This window comes from Monodelphis domestica, chromosome 8, assembly GCF_027887165.1.
Source record: "Monodelphis domestica isolate mMonDom1 chromosome 8, mMonDom1.pri, whole genome shotgun sequence".
Classification (NCBI taxonomy): Eukaryota; Metazoa; Chordata; class Mammalia; order Didelphimorphia; family Didelphidae; genus Monodelphis; species Monodelphis domestica.
In genome coordinates, this window is record NC_077234.1 from 42715413 (window position 1) to 42736872 (window position 21460).

Genomic DNA, 21460 nt, shown 5'->3' on the forward strand with positions numbered 1-21460 from the left:
ACATATTTACATGTATTTACATGTCTGTGTATGCATAGATGGTCTGCATGCATGTATGAATGTGTATGAAGCAGCTAGATGGTATAGTGGATAGAATGCTGGGCCTGGAGCCTGGAAGACTCATCACCCTGAATTCAAATCTGGCCTCAGACACTTACTCAGACCCTGGGCAAGTGACTTAACCCTGTTTACCTCAGTTTCCTCATATGTCAAATGAGCTGGAAAAGGAAATAGCAAAGTACTCCAGTATCTTTGCCAAGAAAATACCAAAATGGGGTTACAAGTAAGACAGAACTGAAGTGCCTGAATGATAACAACAAATACATTTACAAAAATATACAAATATAACAACAACAAAAATATGTATGTATGCATCCAAGATTAAGCAAAACAAATACCACTCTAGCTAAAATGGGGGGGGGGGGCATTACGAATTCTAATCCCTTTTCCAGGTGATAGTCATTCTAATACTTAAAGGCAGTAAACATGATCCCACCTCAAAACTTCTCTTCTCTGTCTCTGAACCATAGTTATAGATTTGGAAAGGGTCTTGGGGATCATCTAATCCAGTCTCCCTATTTTACCCATGAGGGTTCTGAAGCCTGGAGTCATTTGCCTCTTGGCCCACAAACAAGTTAAGTAGCAGAGGCAGAATATGAACCAACTTCAAGCCCAGAGCCCTTTCTACTGTACGAAACTGTCTTTTGTATTCATTCTCAAATCCATGGACTCAAGGCCCTTCACCCTCTTTGTACCCTCTTGGATGCCCTCCTCGTGATAGTTCCCCAGGAGCTATGTAACATGGATTTTATCTACATCAGTCTTAACTCAATCTTTCATCTTCCATTATGGTACGAACAAGGGCTTAGGACAAAGCTACCATTCATGTCCCATCAAGCATCCTTCCTAAACTCTGATGCTTAGCACTACAGTAGCATGCAAATCATTTGGGACAAGAAATAAATATGATGTGGCTTCATTTTGTTGTAGCAAGTTATGTTACGTGCTTTGGCTAACACTAAGCTAGTTTAAAAATATCTGACTTTGACCAAAGGAAACCAGATTGAGGTGTTTTCCCCACCTTTAGTTAGTTCTCTGTCATCTAGGTGCTAGGTTTTGCAACATACCCATTTGTTTCATTGTTTTCTCTTGTGTTTTAAATTCTGTGGTTTTTAAGGATGGATATTACTCCAAGGAAACAAAGAAAATGTATAGCTCCAAAGAATACATTTCAACAACTATTAGAGATGTTGCAGTGACTGTTGGGAAATCAAATATTTCAAGTTGATTCAAGCCCACAATGAAATCGATCCCTTACACAGAGACACAAGGATAGTGTGGTCAGACATACACACATACACACACAATATCCACCTGATAAGAACTGTCAAATAATTGCTACAAAACAGCCTAATTAAGTGTCAAAGAACAAGCAAAGACCTTAAAAGGAACCTGGCATTTTGGGAGATGGAGTATTATTATTCTCCAATGTGTCTTGGAGGTAGAAGTCGGAAGAAGATTGAGAACATTAAAAGACAGCTGCCAAAAGAAAAAAGAAAATGTCATTGGTGAGACTATATAGAGATTAGAGTACTCAAGATTGGAAAAAGGCAATTGTAACTGGTGAAATTCACTTTTTCAATCAAAGTATACAGAAAGGAAACTGATCTGAAACCCCATTGAACATCTTTGGACTATTATCAAGTCTAGACTTAGGAAAGTGGGCAGTTCTGCAAAGGAATGCTTAATATCCAAAGTGATCTATGTTTGCTTAATGAAGAATTAAAGAACATTTAACAATCATGAGAACTCATTGTTAAGTCATGTAAAATAAGTGATTGACACATAAAAAAATGTTTAACTATAAAAATTCATGAGGTTTACTGTATATTAATAAATGTAATTCTTTTATTTTGTACTTAATTTACTTACCAGTATAAACCCAGTACTCCAAATATAGCATGATCTTGTGAATACTGTACTGGATTTGAAGTCTGAGGACCTCAACTGAAATTACAACTTTGTTACTAAAAAGCAAGTCATTGGAACTCAGTTTCCTCTTCTAGAAAATGAGGTAATCTGGACTACATAACCCCTTAGAGCAATAATGTCAAACCCTTTAGAGACCAAGAGCTCAAATTGCAATCAATACTCACACTGCATGAGATTCCCCTCCCATCCCCCAAGCCTTACCCCAAATAGGGGAGATGAATGACTCAAACACTTGTGGAGAGTGGAAGGGAAGCACTCTGGCTTTCTAGTAATGAACTCTGGCAAACTCTGTGCTGGGGCAAGGGCAACAGCACATGTGTCCACAAAGAGGGCTCTGAGTGTCCCCTCTGGCATTTGTGCCATAGGTTTGCCACCACAGCCTTAGAGTTTCTCCAGCTCTAAATGTTAAGAACCTACCACCTATGACTCTCTATTGACTTTGAGATGGATTGTTTTGCATTATGTAAGATCTTTGCTTGCTAAATATTTTTATCTATGCAGTTCATTAACCTAATATTATATTTGGAGTTGGTTGCAGTGACCTTACCCTCATGAATCCCTTATGGAGAAAACTATTTAAGATATGACCTTCTTTCTCCAGAGAAGGACTAGTACTTATGGGCCCTTAGGTAAAGCTGCTGGTCTGGTGTAGATTCTTCAGTCTCTCATTCTCCCTGAAGAAATAACCTTTGTACCATTTGTTCCCACTTCCTCCACCTCCCCCTTATGGGTAGTGTGGGATCTTGGAGTCTAATCAACCAAGAGCCTACCCTAGGGCAATGCAAATGATTAATCACCCAGCTAACCCTGGGCCACCCATCATTAACAAAAATCTTAATTTGCATACTAAGGAAATAGTCTGGGGATTTTTGCTCTCAGTGGAATTGTGGAGGCCTTGGCAGTTTATTTCAAAACCAATTGCATTTTAATACTTTTTTCCCTCCAAGTCACTCTTTCATTTTGACAACTTTACAAATACCATCACTCTGTTTGCAGTGATTCTTTGAAGACTTGGTGTATTAATCCTAGCCTGGCATTTATTATTTTCAACAAAACACAAGAAAAAATAAAAAGTGGTTTTTATTTTTTTAAAAATATAAACACTGTAATATCATAGAATTTAAAAGCTGAAAATTCCCTTATATCATCTATCTACACCCTTCATAGGATGCTAGAAAGACCTAGGAAACTGAGGCAGTCCCAGAATACCTGGTTTGAAAGCCTAGCTTTTTTTTTAAGTCCTCACTTTCTGTCTTGGAATCAACACTGTGTATTGGTTTCAAGGCAGAAGAATGGCAAGGGCTAGGCGATGGGGGTTAAGTGACTTACTCAGGGACACAAAACTAGGAAGTATCTGAGGTCAAATTTGAACCCAGGACCTCCCATCTCTGGGCCTGGCTCTCAATCCACTAAGTCACCTAGCTGCCCCTGAAATCCTAGCTTTGGCACTCACTAATCTTGTGATGCTGGATAAGTTGCTTTCCTGAGTAATTAAAATTTCCTCATCATTAAAAAGAGGAAGTTAAACTACAAAACCTCTAAGAATCTTTTAAGCACTAAATCCATGATCCTAGCCACTGACCCAAAGTAACTCAGTTAATGAGTGGTAGAATCCAGATTCAAACCCAGGATATTTTTATTCCAAATCTAGGTCTGTTCTCCATTCTGAGACCCCAGAAAGTTAAAGCAAGTAGGCTAAGATTATACAAATTGTTAATTGAAGAATTGAGACCAGATCCCAGGTCCCCTGACTCCTGGGTCTATTCTTTTTGGCATATAACACTAGTAATGTAATTAAAACCATTATAATCTATTATAATACGAGTAAGTAATTCAAAATAATAAATATCCTCCCCCCCCCCCCCCAATCAATTACAATTCTGGAGGATTCCTGCATCTTGAATTACAGGTTTTGGCTGGGAAGCATGGTTGTTGTCCAAAGCTCTGTTGTCTTAACTTAATTTTCATAATTCAAAGAGGGAAATAATTGACTTGGTTTCATTAATTAATAATAATTCCTCTTGAGGATATGCCGTGTTCAAGAGCAATCATTACAAGAAACCTGACCCAGCTGAAGCATATTAAAAGGGGATATAAATGCCATCTTGATGATTGGTGAAATACATTCACAGCATTGCATAATAGTTAGAAGGGACCTCAGGGAACATGTGGTCTCTAACCCCTAGTTACGGAGCCATTTCCTCCAGAACATTCCAGACAAGTGATCCCTCAGCCTTCCCTCAAAGAACTCTGGAGGGGAAAGCTACTGTCCTTTCAATGTGGTTTATTTCATTTTTAAAATAATTAGTAGAGAAATTTTCTTTATGTAACATGTCTATTCTGGCTTCTCTCCCTTAGCCAGACAGGTTACATCACCCATCTGAGGCAAATTCTTGCTGCTGGTATATATTTAACAACCAGCTCTCCAGAAAAAAAGTGTAAGCAGGACATTTTTAAGTTTAATCTTCCTTGTTAACATTTCCTCCATCACTTAACCCTGACAGTCAGCAAAACAATAAACCAAGTCCTGATTTTGAGCACTTGCTTAATTTGGGAGGTGTAAATACACATACTGAGAATTTAGCTATTGCCTCCCCGCCCCACCAGGTCTTTCGGCTGACTATGACAATGTCCTGCTGGACCTCAAGAGTTGGGGTCTTTACTCTGCTGCCCTCAGATTTGCTCCTCCTATTGTTCAGGAGCCTGTGACTAGCTCCTCCAGTCCCATTTAATCATTAAGCCATTCAGAGAGCCTGTATGTCACTCCATGATTAGCCAACCGAAACCAGGTCCAGAGAGTCTACACAAGCTCTGAATTCTCCAAGGCACTTTCTTTACATGACATCATGATGCTCCCAGAAGCAAGCAACCTGGCATCTTTCAAATGGAGAGGCTGCCTCATTGGAGCTGGCTAGACCTAGACCTTCACGGTCCCTACAGCACATGAATTTGCCTCTGTGGCTTCCCAATACTCTTCCGGGTTCTGCCCTCTGAAGGCAATCCCAAATTGAATAATGCTTCATGCCTGGGACCACACTTCAAACACCAGAGGCCAATTTTCATTCCTCCCCTAAATCTTCTCATCCCCACTTGCTTCATCTGAGGCTGTTACATGAGTTACTTGATCATTTTCTTCCACTGGTGTAAGTGCTCTCTCTCTTAAAACTCAGTGACTTTAGGGGCAGCTAGGTAGCTCTGTGGATAGAGAGCCAAGTCTGGAGATGGGAGGACCTGGGTTCAAATCAGGCCCCAGACACTTCCTATCATGTGACCCTGGGTAAGTCACTTAACCCCAATTGTCTAGCCCTTACCACTCTTTTGCCTTGAAATCTATACTTAGTATTGTTTCCAAGACAGAAGGTAAGGAGTTAAAAATAAAAACTGTCCCTTTGTTCTAGAAAGAAACAACAGTGAGCTGCAAAGATTACATGTAGTGTGTCATCTTGAATCAGCTTTAAAGAAGCTATTATTGGGAGGAAATGCCACTGGGCTTTGGCAAATAGTGGCAATAGTGACTATAATTTTGAAAGTGAGTTAAAATTTGCAAAGTGTTTCCCATATATTATCTCATTTGACCTCAGAACAACCCCACAGAGTAGGCACTGTAGCTTTTGCTGTTATTCAGTCGTTTTTAAACAAAGTTGCTTCAGTGGTTTGCTATTTCCTTTTCTACATCATTTTTACAGATGAAGAAACCAAGGAAAATGGGGTCACACAGCAAGCAAGGCTGGATTTGAACTCTGGAAGATTAATCTTCCTGAAATCCAATCTGGAAGCTCTGTCCAAAGTACCACTTAGCTGACCCAGGTATCATTCCCAGTTAACCAAGGGGTAAACTGAGGTTTATAGAGATTAATTGACTTGCCCAGAGTCACTCATCAATAATTATCAGTCGTACGAATTCCTGAGTCCAAAGTCAAGCATTACCTCCTCAAAATTGTATGGGCCCAATCCAATAACCTCACCCTATAGACTTATTCATATGACAATTTCAATGGAATTTCACCCAATCAAAGATGTAAACAAAAGGATGTAATAGAGAATGCTCATATAAGAAAACAATATCATTGGACACAGATTTGGAGAAAGACTATTTTCTATTGTGATTAGGGTCTAGGTATTTTTCATTTGGTGGGTGCCATCATGAGTAACTAAGCCAGTTAGTTAGTAAACATTTATTAAGATCCAACTAATGGGCCAGGCACTGTGCTAAGTGCTGGAGATATAAAGAAAGACAAAAGACAGTCTTGGCTCTCAAGGACTTCGTAGTACAATGAGGGGAGACAATTTGTAAACAACTATGAGCAAACAAGATAAATGTAGAATAAATTGGAAATGAAGCAACAGAAGGAAGAAGGTACTGGGATACTGAACTGTGGGAAAGTGATATTCTAGTTCATATCATGTGTAAGCACATCTGGAGTTTGTTTACAAGAGCTCATCAGCTTACATAACAATACCTCAAAATCCTGATAGCCTGAGATCACTATTATCTGTTTTAAGAAAGTCTCCTAAGCCCTCAGTTCTTGGAAAAAACCAATGGGGCTCATTCTTGTTCTACTAGTTGAAATTGACTCCTATTTCCTGCTTATTTTTCTTCATCCCAGAGTGCTTTCTTTTTTGAATCACATCTAGCTTGCTGGGAAATTTTAGGATGTTTCCATAAAAGTCCAGTGGGCAATGGTTCAATGTTCTGTTTTCTGCAATGATGGATCATCTCTTATAACAAAGCTAGGCAACATGATGGACATTAAATTGAAGAATAATCCTTCAAAACAGATTTGCTCACGGAAAAAAAGAGCAAGACACTAAAGAGAAAAGGAGGAAAGACAAGCCTGGTTAATTCTCCAAAGAAGGAATCTTTGTGCTCTAGAGTGTTGTTAGCCATTATCCTCATTGGGATAAGAATTTTGAACTTTTATCGAGGAGGCATTTAGTGTCTGGTGGGTAGTATGTCTGACTTGAAGTCAGAAAGACAAGTTCAGATTCATACACTTTTTGTGTGATGTAAATCTTGAAATTTCTCAGACTTGTGAATGTTAAAAATTTCCACATTGAGGAATCCTCCATTGGAACAAATTCGAGGTTGCAATGCTTGACATATGTTAAGTCGTTGGACTTCCTTGTATCTACACTCTTTACGAAGTACTCATACAAGTACAAAGTTTGACTATCATGCTGGCTCCCTATATCCCTGAGAATGACAAAAAAATCAGATAAGGGAATGACGCTTCCCTATCAAAATAGAATTCTAATTCTTTTCTTCTTATATTATGGCAACTTCCTGTAGTCTTGGCTGCAAATGGCTAAATGACATATTACTGCATTCTGTCCTACAGACTTGTGGGATAGAAATTACTTTATATTGGACCTATACAAGGGTCTATTTTGAATTTTTCCTTATGTTTTTGATTATTTTTCTCTTCTTTTGATAATTGACTCACACACCCCCATAACTCAACATTGCATTCTGAGTTGAACTGAATGTTTTTTAACACCTACTTCAGGGGGGATTGTATTTTAATTTAAAATCTAAGAATTTTCGAATTTTGAATTTTTTGTTTGAGATTGTATTTTTATAAAAATCCAAGAATTTTGATTTTTTTGTTTAAGATTGTACTTTTATAAAAATTGAAGATTTTTATTTTGTTCGAGAAAAGATATTCAAGAAAAAAGCTTGAAACTTTTATATCCAGAGAATGGACTGCTGCAGAAAGATGCCGGAAAACCTACACTTCATCAAGAAGATCAAGAATGAACTTTGAATATGATTGATTGAACTGAACTTTGATTGAACATTTATTGTAAATGTACACATTTATGCCAAAAGGGACTGCCCCTAATTTGGCTTTCTGTCAATGCGCCTAACAAAACATTGGTTTTGCTTTCTTTTCTATTTCCTCCCTCACTATTCTAATTCTTCTTAGAAATTTGAATATCGTGTATATCTATAGTTAGAAGTGCATTTAGGATTACAAATTGATTATGTTAAATGATCAATGGGGAGACTAGTCTCCCAATGATCATCAGGGGGGATTGTAAATCTTGATATTTCTCAGACTTGTGATTGTTAAAAATTTCCACATTGAGGAATCCTCCTTTGGAACAAATTCCCTACTGGGAAACATTCCCCATTTTGATGTGAGAACTCGCCAGGATCAGAAATGGGAGGACCTCTATTCCACCTGTACTTAAGACTGCTTTAGGGGAGAAAACTCCTTGCTAAACAATGAAAGTACTTGGACCCATGCTTATAATAAGGCAAGGAGTTCTTTGAGCCATGCCTGTTTTTTAGAATTGATACAATGAGATGCTAGGTACTTAAAAGGGTCGGGCAAGTTTTCTCTTAATGAGATTAGTTGACTCAGCTGTGTTTTCACTGGTTCAGACATACTGAGGAGATTAGTCGACACAGCAGCATTTTTTCTTCCTGAGGAGATTAGTCGACTTAGCAGGAATTCAGATGGGCAGTCCTTTGGAAAATGTCTACAGTGATTGGTAGATGTAAGGACTTAGGGGAGGTGACATAGGAGAAAAACCCCTATATAAGAAAAAGCAGAATCTCTTGAAAAAAAATCCTTTTGGAGGATCTCTGATGAAGATCGCTTGGGAAGAATCTCTTGAGAGAAGCTCTGGAAAAGGGAAGCTCTTGGAGGACAATCTCTAAGGAGGTCTCGCTGGAGCTCCTCTGAGGGGACTCTGTCCCTCTGGAGGCTCTGGAGAAAGGCCCTTTGGAACAGTCTCTGGCTGGAAGGCTCTTTAAGGAGGACTCTTGCTGGAACTCTCTCTGGAGAAGTCAGCTGAGATGGAGCTGGCCTGGTGTCACTAGAATCCTTGCTTAGACAGACCTTGTGGTGAGTGTTAAAAGACTGACTGACTGATCTCTCTCTCTTAAGACTTAGGTCTAGGCCATGTTGGCTTAAGGCCCTGAATACTTATTTCCTTTTTCTCTCTTTCTCTCTTTTCTTTAATTCCACATTTGTATTAATTAAAATCTCTATAAATCCCAGTTGACTTGGGTATTTGAATAATTGGGAATATTTCCCTGGCGACCACCTTATATTTGATTTAAAAACCAAGACACTCTAGTGAAACATTTTCTGCTGTCAAATTTACTCACTCTCTCTTATATCTATCACAATTTATATCTTCCACCATTTTAACTCACTACAGTTTACAACATCACTCTTTTAACTGTTTAAGGCCTTCAACCATTATAAATCTAACAGTGACTTTTCAGTCTCTAGACTTCTACTCTCTAGACTTCAGTACTCTAGACTACTCTGTGACTATAAATTGCAGAAAATATGTTTATCTGTATGGGTCAATGGAGATTTCCCATCTAGGAGTTCCCATTGATGATGATGGGATGAAATCCAGATCTCATCTCTGGCTAGGATACTCAGTGAATAAAACATTGAAATGGGAGTCAGGGAGTTATTGTTGTTCAATCATTAATTTAATTTATGCCCAACTCTTTATGACTCTATTTGGGGGTTTCCTGGCAGAGATACTGGAGTGGTTTGCCATTTTCTTCTCCAGCTCATTTTATAGATGAGGAAACTGAGGCAAACAAGGTAAAGGGACTTGCCTAGTCAGTCAGTAAATGTCTCAGGCTAGATTTGAATTCAGGCCTTCCTGACTCCAGGTTGAGAGTTTTATTCACTCTATTATTTAGCTTTTGCTACTCAGGAAGCTCTGAATTCAAATCTGGCCTCAGATACCTACTAATTATGTGACCCTGGACAAGTCACTTCACTTGTTTGCTTTTGTTTCTTTATCTGTAAAATGAACTGGAGAAGAAAATGGCAACCACTACGGTATCTCTGCCAAGAAAACCCCAAAATGGAGTCATGAAGATTTGGGCACAATTACTGGAAAGGCTCTTGTAAGAATGAAATAAGCTAATATTTGTAACATGCTTTGCAAACCTTAAAGTATTATATAAATGCTAGTTATTATTATAATTATTGTTAGCAGCAATAGTGGTGATACTGGTGGGGTGGTAGTAAGTAGAAGTAGTAGTAGTAGTAATAGAAGTAGTAGTAGTAGTAGTAATAGAAGTAGTGGTAGTAGTAGCAGTGGTAGCAGTAGCAGCAGTAGCAATAGTAGCAGTCGTAGTAGTAGCAGTAGTAGTACCAATAGTAGCAGCAGCAGCAGCAGCAGCAGTAGTAATAGTAGCAGTAGCAATAATAGCAGATGTAGTAATAGCAGTAGTAGTAGCAATAGTAGCAGTAGTAGCAGTAATAGTCATAGTAGTAGTAGTAGTAGCAGTAGTAGTAGTAGTAGCAGTAGCAACAGTAGCAATAATAGCAGAAGTAGTAATAGCAGTAGTAGTGGCAATAGTAGCAGTAGTAGCAGTAGTAGTAGTAATAGTAGTAGTAGTAGTAGCAGTAGTAGTAGTAGTAGCAGTAGTAGTAGCAGCAGTAGCAGCAGCAATAATAGCAGTAGTAGAAACAACTTGGAAGAACAGGCAGTATATTAGAGATGGAGGCAGTTAAGCATTGCTTTGGATCCTGTCCCTGATGCTTTCAAATTGTATCACTTTGGGTAAGTCATTTCAACTCTCTGAATCTCAATTTCCCATTTGTAGAAGATGAGTGATAATGACCATAGTATCTACCTCCAGGGGCAGCTAGATGGTGCAGTGGATAGAGTACTAGGACTGGAATCAGGAAGACTCATCTTCCTGAGTTCAAATCTGGCCTCAGATGCTTAATTGGCTCTGTGACCCTGGGCAAGTCATCTAACTTCACTTGCCTCAGTTTCCTCATCTGTGAAATGATCTGGAGAGGGAGGTGGCAAACTACTCCAGTATCATTGCCAAGAAAACCCCAAATGAGGTCAGGAAGAGTCAGACATGCCTGAAAAACAGCTAAAAATCTCCCTCAGGAAGCCATCGTGAGTTCCAAGTGAGATAGAGTATGCCGAGTGCTTTGCACACTCTAGAGCGCCATTTGGAATGTCAGCTATTATAATTTCAGGGCTCAGAGTGTGCTGTAGTGGAAAAACCCCTAGAAGTGTGAAGCAGAGAAAGAGGCATGTTGTTCTGGCTCTGTCCTTACTTGGGAGTCATATTTGGCCCTTGACTTCTTTCTGCATTCCAGGAGGGGAGTCAGATCCCAGAAGATCTCAGGACTCTCTGGCTAGCTTTCTTTGATAGGGCTGATGGATTTGTCTCTTTCTCTAGAGACTTCTCATCCTTCTAAGAGCTAATTGGCTGCAAGGATCAAACTCATGACCTTGGCCTCCTTAGCAAACAGGCTCTAATCAAGACCAAAGGAGATAACATATGCAAAGTGTTTTTGCAAACCATAAAGCGCTATGTGAGTGGCAGCTATTATTGTTCACTTCTATTCTATCCAGCTTGTCCCTCTCTCCCAGGGCATCTTTCCTTCACATTCCCCCTATCAAGATGCTAATGCCTCTCTTTATTCCAAAATTACCTTGTATTTTCCTTATAGGTGGAGGTGGCTGGGTGGTTCTGTGGATAGAGGGCAGAGTCTGGAGTCAGGAGACCTGGGTTCAAATCTACACGCAGATATTTACTAGCTATGTGACCCTGGGTAAATCACTTATCTGTCTGCCTCAGTTTTCAAATGGAGATAAAATGAGGATATTAGCATCTACCTCCCAGGATTGATGTAAGAATCAGATAAGCTAATACTAAATGGCACATGGTAGCCATAAATAAATGCTTGTTTCTTTCCTTATTTATAGATTTACTTTGTATATAATTTTGTATACATACTTACATTCACTTAACTAGGATGTAGACTCCTTGAGGTCAGAGATTGTTTCTTTTGTCTTTGTCTCTTGTCTTCCCCAGCATGGTGCCTGGTGTCTAATACGTGCTTCACAGATGTGTGGTGATTGATTCATTGAGAGAGTAAGTCTCCTCTATGTATTTGGTTTCCATGTATTTTGTTTACTTATCAATAACATGTAGTTTGCTTGAGACTCAGCTTCCTGAGTTCAAATCTGGCTTCAGACACTTACTAGCTGTGTGACCCTGGACAAGTCACTTAATTCTGTGTACCTCAGTTACCTCATCTGTAAAATGAGCTAGAAAACAAAATGACAAACCACGCCAGTATCTTTGCCAAGAAAACTCCAAATGTGGTCACAAGGGATTGGACACATGATTGAACAACAACTTTCCCTGAGGGCAGTGATTATTTCATATTTGTCTCTGTATCCCCAATATGTTGTTGTGTGCCTGCCACTAAGTAGTCAGTTAGCCATCAAGCATTTAATAAGAGATTAATCTGTGCCAGGGAATCTGCCAAATTGTTCGGTACAAAAAAGGCAAAAACAGATTCCCTAAATTGTGAATTGGTCCAACCATTCTGGAGGGCAATTTTGAACGATGCCCAAAGGGCTCTAAAAGACTGTCTGCCCTTTGATCCAGCCATAACACTGCTGGGTTTGTACCCCAAAGAGATAATAAGGAAAAAGACTTGTACAAGAATATTCATAGCTGCACTCGTTGTGGTGGCAAAAAAATTGGAAAATGAGGGGATGCCCATCAATTGGGGAAGGGCTGAACAAATTGTGGTATCTGTTGGTGATGGAATACTATTGTGCCCAAAGGAATAATAAAGTGGAGGAATCCCATGGGGACTGGAATGACCTCCAGGAACTGATGCCTCATGAGAGGAGCAGAACCAGGAGAACACTGTACACAGAGACTGATACACTGTGGTACAATTGAATGTAATAGACTTCTCCATTAGTGGCAATGCAATGATCCTGAACAACTTGGAGGAATCTAAGGAAAACCACTATCCACATTCAAAGGAAAAACTGTGGGAGTAGAAACACAGAAGAAAAACAACTGCTTGATTACATGGGTCAAGGGGATATGGTTGGGAATGTAGACTCTAAATGAACATCCTAATGCAAATAACAACATGGAAATAGGTTCTGATTAAGGACACATGTAATACCCAATGGAATTGTGCACTGGCTATGGGAAGGGCGGAGGGAGGGGAGGGAGGAATAGAATATGATTTTTGTAACCAAGGAATAATGTTTGAAATTGATCAAATAAAATTAAAAATAAATAAGGAGCTTTAGAGCTTTAAAAAAAAAAACAGATTCCCTGCCCTCAAGAAGCTCATATTTGGGATGGGGAAGTGAGGAGGGAAGAGACCAAACGATGGCCATCCAGAGGAAATAAAAGGATGGTTTGTTGTTGCCCTTTTTAACTCAAAGAAGCCTGAGATGATATCACCAAGCTATGTCTTCTGACTTGTGCATGAATTGGATTTAAGTGAGGCAGAGTATTACAAAGTCATCCACCTTGTTTCCTCTTCCAGATTCCTCAAAGTCCAGTGGCAAGACTACAATCAGAATGACTGAGATGACTCGGGAAGCAGTGGATGACCTTGGCATCTTTGAGTTCTAACCAAGCTCTAAGGGCTCCACAGTGTCTACTTCAGCTTCCTTCATGTCTATTGGAACAAATTTGTCTTCCTTCCCCTTCTCTGGGAGAAGGCAAGTGGTATGAGGATTGTATAAGGAAGACTAGTACCTCCTGTATAAGAGTTTGCTCAATACTCTCCAGGCCTCTTTTCCTCCTTCCTCCACTGTCCAACTCTCACCTGTGACTCCAAGAAGCTGAAGCACATGCTGTGGGAATACCTGAGTAAAACATCTTGGCAAGCAGGCTAAACCAGGTTTATAACAATTGACAGACCCCAAACCTATCAGTGAATAAGTTGGGCTCTTATTAAGCAAATGAATGAAAATTAATAATAGAATATAAATATATATTTCCATAAATTATTCAATTAATACTATACATGAATAATAATAGCAAGTAAGTCCTGATAATGAATTTGATCCCCTGGATAAGTAAATTATTACCATAATAAGTTAGAAGATTTACCAAGAAGGTATTGCTTTCAGCCTACTAAATTAACATTTAGTAAATGGCTACTGAAATAGGAGAAGGGTTTAGGTAATGTTATAACAAATGACTCCTACAGCAAAGAGGACCAAATATCAAATTAGAGTGAAAGGAATGGACTGCTTAAAGCAAATCTAGTCTGCCTTAGAAGACCCATAGGGAACTCAGGAGGGGATATAACATTTTCATGTGGAAGGCTGACAGCTGATCCCTTTTGTCCAGGACCAGAAAAAAGAAGCTCTAGCTTTATGTGAGATGCTCTTGAGAAAGGCCTCAGATTTTCTCCGGATTCTAAACACCCATAATTTATGAGGAGCCCCTGTGACTTAAGTGTCTAGAATGAAGTGAGCTTGAGCCTTTCAATCACTTCATTTAAAAGCAGACACTCCTCTGATCACAATGCATTATCTGCCACTTCAAGGGTCATTTAGCATCTCTGGCAAAGTCACACTGGTTGTATAATTTCTAGGGCCCTTCTCATCTAACAACGTCCATTCTCCTCTTCTTGATGTTGGGCCATGTTTCATTGGATGGTCCCTGCCAGAGGCACCAAAATGACTCAAGCATTTGCTCACCAGCCACCTGTTGATTTTTTGGAAATAACCTGTTTGGGGTATTTGTAATAATAATCCATCAATCACCAAACATTCATCAAGTGCCTAGTTTGCAGTAGCCATTGGGGATGCCAAGGCAAAAATGAAACAAACCTTGCTTCAAGGACTCTGCATTCTGTGGAAGAGATAACAAGTATGTACAGGATAAATTGTATATTCAAGGTAATGGGGGATCAGTGGGGAAAAAGCACTCTCAGCTGGGAGATCAAGAAGCAAGAGCTAGCCCCTGTGCAATACTGAATAGAGTACTAGACCTGGAGTCAGGAAGACTTAAGTTTAAATTCAGCCGCAAACACTTTCTTAGCTGTGTGACCCTAAGCAAGTAACTTAACCATGTTTGCCTCAGTTTCTTTGGCAAACCACTCCAGTATCTTTGCTAAGAAAATCCCAAATGGAATCATAAAGAGTCAGACATGACTGAAGAATGATTTTAAATGGGCAGCTAAGTGTGTCAGTGGATTTAGAGCCAGGCCTAGAGATGAAAGATCCTGGGGTCAAATCTGGCCTTGGACACTTCCTGGCTGTGTGACCCTAGACAAGTCACTTAACTTCCACTGTCTGGCCCTTATTACTCTTTTGCCATGGAATCAATAGACAGTATTGGTTCTAAGATGAAAGGTAAAAGTTTTTTTTTTTTTTAACTAAGCAACAATAAATATAATCATCTAAGTTTGCAGAGCACTTTGGTCAGTCATTGTTTCCTTAGTTATAGAGCTCCTGGTAATAGTACTCAACTAATGCAAATCAACAGCTTTCTAGCTCTTCATATTCTTAGAGAGATGCTTTGAATACTGATATGTTAGTGACCTGCCCAGGATGACATAACCATTATCAGAGAAGGACATGAACCCCTGGCCTTTCTGGTGCCACGACCACTTCTCATTATTAGTCCAAGCTGCTTCTAATTTGTTCAGTGCAATTCTTATTCCCATTTTCTAGGTAAGGAAACTAAAGATCAGATAGGTTAAATGATTTGCTCAGATTAACATAGCTGGAAAAGGTGAAGCAGGACATGAATTCGGGTTCTGTAAATCTTGAAATTTCTCAGACTTGTGAATGTTAAAAATTGCCACATTGAGGAATCCTCCATTGGAACAAATTCCCTACTGGAAACATTCCCCATTTTGATGTGAGAACTCACCAGGATCAGAAATGGAAGGACCTCTACTCCACCTTACTTAAGACTGCTTTAGGGGAGAAAATTCCTTGCTAAACAATGAAAGTACTTGGACCCATGCTTATGATGAGGTATGGAGTTCTTTGAGCCAGGTCTGTTTTTAGAATTGATACAATGGGATGCTAGGTACCTATAAAGGTTGGGCAGGTTTTCTCTTGATGGGATTAATCGACTCAGCTGTGTTTTCTCTGGTTCAGATTTACTGAGGGGATTAGTCAACACAGCAGTGTTTTCTCTGGTTCAGACTTACTGAGGGGATTAGTCGACTTAGATGGAATTCAGATGGGCTGTCTTTTAGAAAACATCTACGGTGATTGGTAGATGGAAGAACTTAGGGGAGGTGACATAGGAAAAAAAAACCCTATATAAGAAAAGGAATCTCTTGACTCCTTGGAGATAGATCCTTTTGGAGGAGGCTCTTTGAATATCTCTTGAGAAGAAGTCCCTTGGGAGGCTGACTCTGGCTGGAACTCCCTCTGGGGAGACTCTGTTCCCCAGACATCCTTGCTTAAGACAGATCTTATGGTGAGTGATAAAAGACTGACTGACTGATCTCTCTCTCTTAAGACTCAGGTCTAGGCCATGTTGGCTTAAGGCCCTTCATACTTATTTCCTTTTTCTCTCTTTCCTTTAATTACTCATTGTATTATTAATTAAAATCTCTATAAAACCCAGTTGACTTGGGTATATTGAATAATTAAGAATATTTCCCTGGCGACCAGCTTATATATTTAAAAACCAAGACACTGTAGTGAAACATATTTCTGCGGTCAAATTTACTCACCCTCTCTTATATCTACAACAATTTAAGGCCATCCAGTTCTTTTAAATATTACAGTTCTCCTGACTCCAAGTTGAGGAATCTCTTTTCACCAAACCTCTTCAGAGAACTATTGTTGCTATTTATTCATTTCCAGTCATGTTTGACTCTTTGTAATCCCACTTGGGGTTTTCTTGGCAAAGATACTGGGGTGGTATATGTATTTCCTTGTCCAATTCATTGTACATATGAGAAAACGAGATTAAGTGACTTGCTCAGGGCCACACAACAAGTAAGTGTCTGAGGATGGAGATATGCTAAGCCAAAAAATGTATTTAAGTATGTTCTGTGACTGATATTCTTTCACTCTGTATCCTCTACCCTTTCCAACACATTACAGAGGGAGGCCACATCTGGCACATAGGTGCAAAGGATAATACCATAAATGGTATATGAACTCTAGGAAGAAAAGGGGTCTTCCTGAAAGCCAAGAAATCTGACAAGTAGGAGACAAATGCACTGGTGAAAGCTATAACTACCATTTCCAAATAGGTGCCAGAGAAGGAAATATGACTCAGCAATATCTATTAATGGAACTCTCTGCTTTGGCTTAGTAGGTCACCCCAGGACAGGCGCTAGTGATATTAGCCAAGGAATTTCGGTCATGAGTAAGAAAGATGACACATCATAGTAGGATCTAAATGAGCCTTTTCAGGTTTTGAGGCACTAATTAGAATTCCCATCAGGGGTTATAATGCTGCTATAGACCACCTGGCTGATATCAGTGTGAATTGAAACAATGGAACCAGGTTAGCTCCAGGTGAACCACCCAGAGCCACTCCCAGTGACTGACACATACATAGGTTGCAGTCTCACATTTTGTTAGCTCCTTTATGCTGTGTTGAGAGGTATTTAGGAATTTTCCTAAACAATCAGGCAATAGAATGGAAAATATTTTCTTAACAACCTAATAATAAGTTTCTCAAATCAACTTCATTGAATTTCAAGGCATTGACAAACAAGCCAAAGACTCTATCGTCATTCAAAAAGCCAGCTACAGTGGAAGAGCCTTGCTCTTTGGTTCTCTCTTCTTCCTTTCCTTTGTGCATCTTGGAGGGAATAACAGAAACCCATGGCAGCATCAAGGAGGCCGGCCAGAACTCTAAGTAATAGTCTGAGACAAAGAATGTGGTATCTAGAACTAGATTCTCTTTTGAAGAATGCCAAGTTCCAGAACCAAGATTCCTGCTGGTCCAAGCCATGAGTTCTGCTTTGACTTCAGTTGATCCAGAAACTGAGTAGAGGGGACAATAGCCAAGTAGTGCTCAGCAGAATAATAGAATCTAGCAAAGACAAAGGAACTCAATTTAGTGAGAATATGATGAAATTTACAGCCTATTTCCCTTGTGTGTGCTCTAAAAATGACTACTTCTCCCATTCATACTGTGTGTATTTGTGGGAGAATGTCCTCCCAGTTTAAGGAGAAGATTTTAAAAATTATACTATTCTAGTAAATAACTTTACTAAATAAATAAATTTATAGTCTCTTCATAAAATTTCAAACTTAACGAATTGATAAAGGAAGGAAGTACCAGAGTATCAGGAGAAGGCTTAAATGTCTTTTCTTGCAATAGCTTTGCTTAACTTGAATCTTGAACCTAAGGAATTTTCAGATTGGAATGTATTACATAAAATGTTAGGTAATAAAGAGATAATAACTAGACTTTCAACAACAATTTGCAGTGCAAAACATTTTAGAGGAATTATCTTACATGTATCTCCACAATTCTGTGAGGTAAGTATTGTGGTATAATGGGTAATGTGTCAGCCTTGGAGTCAATAAGAACTGGGTTCAGATCTCATTCCTGACATTTACTAGCTGTGTGACAATGGGCAAATTCAAAGAGAACTATTATGCCCAACATGCCTTGGAGCTGGTCGGGATTTCAAAACCTTTCCTCACCCAAAGTTCTCAATACAGTCTTAATAATAGCTACCATTTATAGAGTGCTTTAAGGTTTACAAAGTACTTTTAAATATTTTTTTCTTTATTTCATTCCGGTAACAAATTCACACATAAGTTTTCTATAGTTATGTGATTCCTGTTGTCTCCCTACCCTCTTGTGTCCCCCCTCCCAGAGTTGATAAGAAATTCCACTGGCTTATACATCTATTACCACACAAAACCTATTTCCATATTATTCATTTTTGTAATGGCATGGACATTGTACCCCCCAAAACTCAGGCAAACTAGTATCAGGGAAATTCTTCTGCTCCCTTAGGCCCTTGTGACACCCAACCCAAAACATCTGACCTAGGAAATTACCCTCCTTTGATTGTCCCCATTGATTTGAGATAGACAAAGAGACACACCTCACCCATAGGTCCTCCAAATCCACCCCCATGCCTTCAGACAAACCTCCACCCCTACCCCTTGCTCCAGTGGATACCACTCTGGAGTCACATCTTCACTTTTGTAAAGAGTATAAAATCCCCAGAAATGATGCCCTCTGGGGGAAGAGCTTTTCCATCTGTGCTGTCCTCCCAAGGAGCAGCTTTCCACCCATGCTATTCCACCTAGGAGGCAGGCTTTCACCTATGCTGCCCTCCTGGCTAGATTCAGCATTATCTTCCAAATTAATACATTTCTCTTTTAATTATAAGCTAAGTTTCAGACTCTTGCATTTTTGCAAAAGGTATCCTTTTCCAACCCCAGCGGTTCACCTCTGTACCCCACAACAGTAAGAGAATACTATATTTTAACACCAAAACCCCAAATCATATACCCAAATAAATGGTAAATCATATGTTTTCTTCTGCATTTTTACTCCCAACAGTTCTTTCTCTAGATGTGAACAGCATTCTTTTCCATAAAAGAATTGCCCCCAGAATTGTCCTGGATCATTTCATTGCTATTATTAGCAAAGTCCATTACATTTGCTCATCCCACAATGTTTCAGTTACTGTATATAATGTTCTCCTGGTTCTGCTTATTTCACTGTGCATCAATTCATGTAGGTCTTTCCAGTTCTTTCTGAAATTATCTGATTCATCATTCCTTACAGCACAATAGTATTCCATCACCACCATATACCACAATTTGTTCAGCCATTCCCCAATTGAGTTTCCAATTTCTTGCTACCACAAAAAGCACAGCTATAATTTTTTTTTTGTACAAGCAGGTCCATGCCCATTTTTTTTTTATCTCTGGGATACAAACCTAGTAGTGATATTGCTGGGTCAAAAGGTATGCATTCTTTAAAAGCCTTTACTTTTCAATTAGATTTTTAACTCATTTGACCCTTACAACATTGTGAGGTAAGTACTATTATTATCCTAATTTTACAGATAATGAAACTTAAGCTTAGAGAGTAAGTGACTTGTCCTGGATCACATAAATAATTAGAGGCAGTATTTGAACTTAAGTCTTCCTGACTTCAACTCTCAAGATCTATCCAGTATACCTCCTAGCTGCCTTCTCTTCTCAAGAACAGATTTCTAACTTGATAGTGGGCAAGTCCATGAGGATGAGACATACTATAAAAATTTAACTCCCCTAGTCTGTAAACTGAAGGATACATGTTGTTGCCCCTGTGTCCTGAGTTAATTTGTACTGTCCTTTTCTGACTTGAGGAGTTTGGTGAATCACTATAAATGGCTATTCCAATATAATGAATACAATCACCTAGACTTCTTGGCACTTCTGGATTAGAAAATGGTTAACAGTCAAAGTACCATTAAAGTTCTTGCTAGATACCAACCAAGTTAAATCTTCTACCATTGGAGCAGTACAAGATCATAGAACGTCTTCAGTGATGCTACTTTAAAGGTGCTACTGTTTCCATGGGACAAATGCCCTTGTTTCCATGGCAACATCACTTCCTGTTTACAGTTCTACAGAAACCATCCCTCCTAATAACAGTTAATGGCAGAACTTTTCCTCCTCTCTTTGCTGTTGCTTTCTTTCCAGCTACAGAAATTTCTTGAGAACTTGCCTACTGAATGTCAGTTGTGATGCAGGAAAGATGATGGTAATTTAATTTTTTAAAAATATCATACATTATTTTTCACTGCTGCTGGCAAACTGAAATGGAGCTGACATTCCTTGTGTTAGCTGGAGGCTAATAAAGGCTTGTGTTTCCAGGTTTAAAACAACATAGTCAGCACAAAGACATGGAAGCAAGAGTGCTAAAAAAGGGCAGTGGAGGAGAGGGGTCATACAACTTTGGAAAGTTACACCTAAATGCAAAGTAACTCAGTCAATTTGGCTTTGTTGGTCATCGCTTACTTTGTTTTTTTGGACTTGTTTTTGGTTTGTTTAGGGTTGTGGTTTTTGTTTTTGTTTTTTGCAATCAACAGAATTTTGCTATTATTTATTTATACATTATATTCAGTGAGTGTTTATTTGGAGAACGGTTACCCACATATCACTTCTAATTTCAGTTCTGAGGATGCCTAGTCCAGTTCTGCTTATGGAGCTGATCTGATCCTATGAACATGTATTTAGGTGCTGGGGATACTAAGAGAAAAAATGGAAAATCATCCCTGTCCTCAGAGGGCTTATATTATATTGGAATGTAGTAGAATGCCTAGCCCATAGTCAGCGTTCAATAAAGATTTTTCAGTTGATTGAGGGTTTGTGTTTTGTTCATCTTTGGAACAAATTCATAACACAGCAAAAATTTCACTTACAGTGTCTCTGGCCAGGGGCTTTTACTTTCAAGTTATGATTTAGCCAGAAGCATGGCACTTAAGTGGAAGGATTGCTGACTAGGTGGCACTTAGCCAGAACCTAATGCTGGCAATTTGCAAGTGGTCTGTGAAGTAGGTTAACCTCTAGATGTAACTCATAGCCTGTTAGAGCTAGAGAAGACCTTAGGGGTCATCTAGTCCAATACATTCATATTCTAGTTGATTAAAAAAAAAAAAGGATGATAAAACCTCCAGATAAGTAAGTAGGGTGGTTTGTTGAAATCCAGTCAGGAGATGGTGGCAGATCAGAG

At 39.1% G+C, this 21460-nt stretch overlaps 1 long non-coding RNA gene across 1 annotated transcript in view; it reads right to left on the bottom strand.

The window, feature by feature from the left end:
- LOC103093002 (uncharacterized) overlaps positions 1-20310 on the bottom strand; it is a 52082-nt gene extending 31772 nt beyond the window's left edge. The window contains exon 1 of the long non-coding RNA XR_471874.3: positions 20219-20310. This is a non-coding gene — a long non-coding RNA (uncharacterized LOC103093002). The remainder of the gene's footprint in view (positions 1-20218) is intronic.
- Positions 20311-21460: the final 1150 nt, after the last annotated feature.